Here is an 8,606-nt window from a genome sequence, read left to right on the forward strand (position 1 = left end):
AAAAAATAAATGCATCGCTTTGTTAAATGGACTTGTGTGTAATTAATTTTTTATGTTTATCTATAGATATTTATCATGTGAATCTCAATTTTTTTTTAGTTATTTTCCTTACTCAATGTTTTCTTTTATTCACATATTTATACTTAACTTTTATAATAATCAATTTCTCCACTCAAACTTAAAGAAATAAAAAAGAAATCGTCTCCTAAAGAGTTGCATGCCAAAACAAACAATTATAAGTAAAAAATACATAAAATTAATTAAACATCAACGACTAATAGATAAAACAAAGACCAATAGTTGAACAATTTATTAAACATTAGAAATTACATATAACATGTAAAGCTTGCATTCAACAAGTTCACTATGAATACATAGTTTATATTTCTTTATAGATATAGTTCTTGAAAAGCTGCATATGTTCCACTTGAAAGTGTAGAACCAGAATAACAGAGCCATCACCATCTGGACTTTGGGTAATCACTGCCCTCTCTTGTCTAACCACACCTGCCAGACCTACATACACAGGCTTTCCCCAACCAAAATCTGCTTCATGCATTGGCATACTCAGCCAACTTGTAATACGTAAGTTAGGATTGCCAAAAAACAATACATCCTTGCCTTCATTTGCTCCATAGTACAAAGTTCTCGTTTTATGCAGATGGTCCTGACTTCTAATCACATCTATCTGTTAAAAAAAAAAATTATTTATACAATTTCGTTTCATATGTTTTTGAATCCCTTTTAATTTTATTTATTTATTTATTTTCATGGCATTTTATTTTCAATTTTTTCACGTCAAAGTAAGAAGAAAATTCTGTCAAACTATAAAAGAAGTGTGAAAAGAAAGAGATATAAAACTGATCCTACATACCTGTTCGCATATAAACTCGTGTAATAATTTCAATAGATTCCCTTATTTTCTGAGCAACATGAGCCAAAGGACTTGATAAGATTTCTCCAACGTGTGATGATGCGGATACTATGGACAAAGCATTACCAATGTAATTCCTAGGAAGAGGTGGAATGAGTCTATTGCGAATATCACCACTGAACCGAAGCAGAGTTGGTTGATTCTCATCTAATCCACGAGCCTTAGATGCACATTTCCACACATGAGCAGCAATAGCCTCAAATCTGGTATAACGTCTTGACCCTTTCGTTGATTTATCAGTATTCGCCTTATTCTTCAACTTCCCCACTTCTTCTGCTGTCAACTTCAACGTAGTGGCATCTACCCTCTTGTTTCTCTCAACAGTGTTGTCACTTCTTCCTAATATGAGAAGCATAGGCTTGAACTCTTGGTGATCAAAGGGTGAGGTTGATGGAGGATCAGTGAATTTTAGCACAGTTCGATCCAGAAAGGGCATTTCATGGGGCTCTAATGTGTCTCCACGAGCCAACTTTGCCCATGAATTGATGAAGTGAATGGCAGAAATACCATCAAACAAAAGATGAGATACAGCAACTCCAATGGAAAACACTTCATCACTAATGAAGCTTGTTACTTGCACTAGTAACAAGGGAAGTTCCTCAATGAAGGTTTTTGTGTAGTTGACTGTTGGAACCAAGTCATTGGCGGATTCACCCAAAAAGTCACCATAATAGTTCACTGTTTTTGTGGATTCTGCTTCAATCAACACCGCTCCTTTTGCATTACAATCCAATTCCCATTTGCTACCTTCTTCTAACCTTCTCAATCTACCAGCAACTGGATAGTAATGCGACAAAATCTTGCTAAGAGAGTTTCTCATCTGGTCAACTAATGCGTCATGGTTGTGCTGTGAATGGAAAACGTAGATGGTCTGTGTATGGCACAGACGCGCCACTTGATCGATATCAGAGAGCCATTGAATTACCTCCTGGAGTTGGTTGATTCGGAACTACTGTGTAAGAAGCTTTGAGGGTTACCATTTTTGTGAAATGTTTCTATTACAACACTCACAAATGAAAATGAACATATAAAATCTTCTTATTTAAATGTGGCACTGGATGCCCTCTGTAGTTGGTTAATTTATATTTCATTTTTATTGCATTTAAATAATTAACAATAAATCCTTATAAATTATATCTTTACATTTACATAATTAAATAAAATAAAAAAAAACCACCATTTGTTTCAAATATATTATTTACATTAAATTAAACTAATTATTCTTCATAAAATTATTACAACAAAAATTTATTTTTCTATTTTTTTACGTCACTTCTTTTCATATTATTTCACCTACTAATTTTTTTTCAAATGATTACACCGACTAATTACCTTATTTCAAAATTTACCCTAAAAAAATAATTTTACTATAAAAATATACATTCCTAAAATTTAATTCAAAACAAACCTCTTAAATAATCAAATGCTTTATTCTTATTTTACTAAGCGTTTATTAGTAATTTTATTTTTTAAAAATCAAAACTTTATGACTGTTTATTATTAACTTTTATTTATATAACGTATAAATTTAAATTATTTAATATCTAATTTTAACTACAATCAAACAATTATTTATTGCTAATCTTCTAATCATCCACATCAAAATTATTCTTAACTTCAATTATTTAACCAAATATCAATACATTTTTCAAATTTATTTTTTTTAAAAGATACAACATTTATAAAATATTACTACTATATTTCTACCTTATTTTACTTTATCCTTAATTTATTTTTATTTTCCTTTTACAACCTCTATCAAAAAATAAATGAAAACCAATTCAAAATTGAATTTCCCAAAAATCAAATTTCGTCGTCTAACATTTCAGTAGGAAAAAAAAACTGAGAAAATAAAGTTTAAAAACTAGTTCCTCAATAACCAACGACAATCTACGACAGACAAAAACTTCACATAATTACCACAACAATCACTTCAACCACCAATGAAATCAGCAACGAAAAAGAACGAAAGAAAAAAAAAATGAACGAGACAATCACATAATGAAAGGAAATGCAACACAGATTAAATGAAACAAAAATGAGAAGAAACGTGAAGGGCAGAAAATAAAAAGTGAAGCGCAAAAAAATTTGAAAAATATCAATCATTCTATCGATTATAATGACTAATCAAAATAGAAAAAGATTTTCAACATTACATTTTTATCACTATGCTACTTCTATATAAAAATCAATTTTCATACGAGTTTTGGGTTTAAATTTTTATAATTTATTACACTTTAATCACCATACCACTTTCTATTCCAGTTTTGAATTCAACCAATATAGAAAAACTTCTCATCATCACTATGCTCTCATTGATGGGAAAGGGCCAAAAAAATAGCAACTTATCAAAATGTAATAACGCAGCAGAAATTCAATCCTCTTCTTGCGAGAATCTGTGACGAGCACCAAACAAATAGAACAAAAAATAGAATCCAAAGCACAAAGAGACACCAACAATTTTTAGTGTGGAAAACCCCTCAATGCAAGGGTAAAAACCACGAGTCGTCCAAACCAAAGAAAAATCCACTATGATCAATAATAGGGTACAAAAGAGTCTCCAACAATAACACCAAATGATGTGTTCAATAAGCCAATTTAAATAAGCACAAATGCTTACAAATGAGAACCAAGAAGATGAAAATTCCACAAAATAGGGCTTCTGGTGCGGGACCGATTTCTCCCAATCTAGACCTCTGATTGATGATCCGAACGGTCAGAGTGAAGAACCGTATGTCTGGAACCTACTGTCCAAACTTTCGCTCAATCCAACGGTGAACGAGTTCACAGCGAATAAAACATCAATGCAGGTTTAAGGTTATGCGGGAATGACTTTCTCTCTTTCTTTTTCTCTCACTTGGCTTTCGCTTCTCTTCAAATGACTCTAATGTACTCTACTAATCTGAACCATCTCAATTTGACCTAGTGAGACCTAAAGGTCCACATTATTTGGGCATATTCTCCACATAGGAAGGGAGCCCAATAACCCAACAAATCTCCCCCTCACGACTATGTGGAGATATCCGCCAAACCGGCGATCTCACAACAAACTTCAAACTTTTCTCTTGGCAATACCTTGGTCATCATATCAGCACCATTATCATCTGTATGAACTTTAGCTAATTCCAACAACCTAGCATCCAAAACATCACATATCCAATGATACCTCACATCAATATGTTTGGATTTAGAATGAAAAGTTGGATTCTTACCAAGATGAATAACACTTTGACTGTCACAATACAACAAGTATTTCCCTTGCACAAAACCAAGCTCTTGCAAGAATTTTTTCACCCATAACAACTCCTTACATGCTTCAGTAAGTGCAATGAATTCTGCCTCAGTAGTAGACAACGCTACACACTTTTGCAACTTTGATTGCCAAGCCAAGGCTCCCCCTGCAAAATGATTCAAATACCCTGAAGTAGACTTTCTGGAATCAATGTCTCCAGCCATATCTGAATCTGAGTAACCCACCAAAGTAGGCTTATCACCTCCAAAACAAAGCCTCAAACCACTAGTACCACGAAGATAGCTCAAAATCCATTTCACAGTATTCCAATGCTCTCTACCTGGATTTGACAGAAATCTACTGACTGTACCAACAACATGTGCAATATCAGGCCTTGTACATACCATTGCATACATCAAACTATCCACCACAGAAGCATAAGGAACTTTGCTCATATCCATCTTCTCAGCTTCATTTGAAGGACTTTGTTTAACACTTAACTTAAAATGAGTAGCAAGAGGAGTACTTACAACTTTAGCATTTTCCATTTGGAATCTTTGCAACACCTTCTAAATGTAGTGCTCCTGTGATAGCCAAATTTTCTTCTCTTTTCTATCACGAGTGATACTTATACCAAGAATCTTCTAAGCAGCTCCCATGTCTTTCATGGCAAATGACTCGCCCAGTTGCTTCTTCAACCTGTCAATTTTGGATACATCTTTCCCAACAATAAGCATGTCATCAACATATAACAACAGTATAATGAAATCATTCTCAGAAAATTTCCTGACAAAAACACAATGGTCAGAAATAGTCTTCTTGTAGCCTTGCTCACACATAACAGACTCAAACTTCTTATACCACTGCCTCGGAGCCTGCTTCAAACCATATAGGCTTTTTCGTAGCCTACACACATAGTCTTCCTTGCCTTCAACAAGAAAACCATCCGGTTGCTTCATGTAAATTTCTTCCTCCAAATCACCATGAAGGAAAGTTGTCTTCACATCCATCGGCTCAACCTCCATATCTAGAGTAGCAGCTAAACATAACACAGTTCTTATGGATGTCATCCTCACCACAGGTGAGAAAATCTCATTGAAGTCAACACCCTTTCTTTGTCTGAAGCCTTTCACCACTAATCTGGCTTTATATCTGGTAGATGTAGAATTGCTCTCTTGCTTCACCCTGAAAACCCACTTGTTCTCTAAGGCTCTCTTACCCTTAGGTAACTGATAACAGTTGAAAAACTGTTATTTTCATGTTTGAAATTGATACTAAAAGCAACCTTTAACACTTAGAAACTAGCTTGAAATCATGCTTTTATTCATATTTTCAGAAATAAGAGAGCTGGACAGGTTTATGCTTGATTTCAGTGTTTTTGTGCAGGTTTTAAGGTGAATTTGGTGAAAGAAGTGAAGAAGGAGAGAGATGAAATCAGAAAAGACATCAAAAAGTGCAAAAGGAGAAGAAACCAACTTCCGCTGAACAGCACTCAGAAGCTCACGGGGGATCCGTTGAGGGGCAAAATGGCCGCTGAGGGGAAGAAACCAACTCACGCACTTACCGCTGAGCGGTACTTTACCGTTGAGCGGCACACTTATGGGCTTGGGCCTAAATTTTCTGTAATTTTAGAATAGTATATAAGCTTTAGGACGTCCTAGGGTTTGTATCTTTGGCAGAAACGAAGCAAACACTCTCTCTTCCACCCCTTTGAAGGAGGATCTTGGATGTTCAGGCTACCTCTTCACCTTTCTAGGGTTTTATCTTTCATTCTTTCATTATTATTCATCTAGTTTCACCATGAATATGGTGAACTAAACCTTGTATTGTTGTTGGGGAATCAATGTAGTCTTGTGAAACTCTCATATATGGAATTTGTTTTTACATCTTATATTTAAGACCTATGCTTTCTTTCATCATTAGTTAGGGTTTTTCCTCTTTGCTCAATGCTTGCTTTGTTTAACTCATTCAATGCATGATTATTCATTTTGTCGATACGGGAACGTACGGGGAAGTCTAGATCCGGGGAATTTCTCCCAATAGTATATTGATTGCCGTTAAGCTCCTGCACTAAAAGAACTAATTATTAGGAATGCTAGGAATCGTATGAACTCGTAATTAGGGATAGGCCTTCTTGCAAGGTAATTTAGAGAGTGGCATTAACAATGATGAAAAGAATGTTGAATTCCTAAAGTATATGAGAGTGGATAAGATGAAATTGATAACCCCAACAACATACTCATCCATATATTCCATTGAAGTGTTTGTATTTTGTTTTAGCCATTGATCAAATTCATGCATACATGTTTATTTTCTGTTTTGCATATTAAACTCCACTTATTTCGTTCTTAAGTCTTAAATAATCAACGAATCACATAACTAAACTAGGCCGTGAGTCCTTTGGGAGAACGATACTTGGTCTTACCGAGTTTATTACTTGAAACGATTCGGTCACACTTGCCGATTGTTCAACAAGTTTGTGGCGCCGTATTTCGGTGTTCATAAATTTGTCATCAAATTTTTGGCGCCGTTGCTAGGGACTCGTGGTTTAACTGGTTAATTTGTGTGATTATTGATTATCTTTTACTTTAATTTTGAATTTCTGTTTTTATTTTTTTGTTTTTATTTTTTTTGTTTTTGTTTTATTTTATTTTATTTTATTTTATTTTATTTTATTTATTTTTCTATTTTATTTTATTCTCTGAATCTTATATCTTCTCCTATATCTTTTTGTGCTAACCAAATATTCTAGGGTTTTGTGTTCTTGTGTATGCAGGAGACAATTCGAACTAGGAGCAAGATAACTGCAGAACCTCTTCTTGAAGGTTTAGACGAGAGTAGATGGAGGAGAAGAATCCGAACATCTAGAGAACTTTTCCCTCCTCTGGAAACTCTGTTGCAACCATCACCACAAGGTTCTGACCATAGCACAGAAAATATGGAGAACACTATTTTGTTCTTTCTTTTGGCTTCTCCCCCTATTCTTTGTAATAAGCACTTCTGAATGAGATGAAGTACCCTATCTCTTCCTTCTCATCTCCTCATTAAGAGCACCACTCTTTGCCATTTGCAAAGAAATATCACCATTAGGGGTAATACTTATCATGGAAACCCGAAATGTCTCCCATGAATCTAGTAAAGAGTTTAACAGGAATAAACCCAATAGATCATCATCAAGTTTTATACCCACTCCTGCTAATTGATCATAGCGCCCTTGAAATTCACTCAAGTGATTTGAAACAGGATTTCCTTCCTTGTACTTCAACTCCACAAAATTTTTCAGCAAGTACAATTTATTAGTTCCTGACTTAGAGGCATACAAGGACTCAAGCTTATCCCATAGGCTTCTCGCATGTGTCTCATTAGCAACAAAAATATAAATATTATCATCAACAAACTGCTTAATAAATCCACATACCTGTTGATGTTCAAAATCCCATTCTTCATCTGACTTGGATTCCAATTTATTGGAAGCAAAAACTGGAATATGCAAATTTTTCACAAATAGCAAATCCTTCATCTTGCCTTTTGATAACAGTTGAAAAACTATTATTTTCATGCTTAAAATTGATACTAAAATCAACCTTTAACACTTAGAAACTAGCTTGAAATCATGCTTTTGGTCATATTTTTAGAAATAAGAGAGCTGGACAAGTTTATGCTTGACTTCAGTGTTTTATGAAGGTTTTAAGGTGAATTTGGTGAAAGAAGTGAAGAAGGATAGAGATGGAATCAAAAAAGACATAAAAAAGTGCAAAAGGAGAAGTCGCAACTACCGCTCAGCGGCAGTTTACCGCTGAGCGGCACTCAGGAACTCACGTTGGATCCGTTGAGGGGTGAAAATGCCGCTGAGGGGGAAGAATCAACTCACGCACTTACCGCTGAGCGGCATTATTTTGGGCTTGGGCCTAATTTTCTATAATTTTACGAATAGTATATAAGCTTTAGGTATTCCTGGGGTTTGTATCTTTGGCTGGGACGAAGCAAACACTCACTTTTCCACCCCTTGAAGGAAGATCTTGGATGCTCAGGCTACCTCTTCCTCTTTCTAGGGTTCTATCTTTCATTCTTTCATTATTGTTCATCTAGTTTCACCATGAATACGGTGAACTAAACCTTGTATTGTTGTTGGGGAATCAATGTAGTCTTGTGAAACTCTCATATATGGAATTTGTTTTAACATCTTATTTTAAGACTTATGCTTTCTTTCATCATTAGTTAGGGTTTTTCCTCTTTCCTTAAAGCTTGCATTGTTTAACTCATTCATTGCCATGATTATTGATTTTGTCGATATGGGAACGTACGGGGAAATCTAGATCTGGGGAATTTCTCCCAATAGCATATTGGTTGCCTTTAAGCTTCTGCACTTCAGAATTAATTACTAGGAATGCTAGGAATTGTATGAACTCGTAATTAAGGATAGGCCTTCTTGCAAGGTGA

At 34.8% G+C, this 8,606-nt stretch overlaps 1 pseudogene; it reads right to left on the minus strand.

Annotated features, from left to right (window-relative positions):
• Positions 1–379: 379 nt before the first annotated feature.
• Positions 380–1,914, minus strand: LOC148198357 (spermidine hydroxycinnamoyl transferase-like; annotated as a pseudogene).
• Positions 1,915–8,606: the final 6,692 nt, after the last annotated feature.

Source organism: Vigna umbellata, chromosome 5, assembly GCF_029865625.1.
Source record: "Vigna umbellata cultivar VRB3 chromosome 5, Vumbellata_1.0, whole genome shotgun sequence".
Taxonomy (NCBI): domain Eukaryota; kingdom Viridiplantae; phylum Streptophyta; class Magnoliopsida; order Fabales; family Fabaceae; genus Vigna; species Vigna umbellata.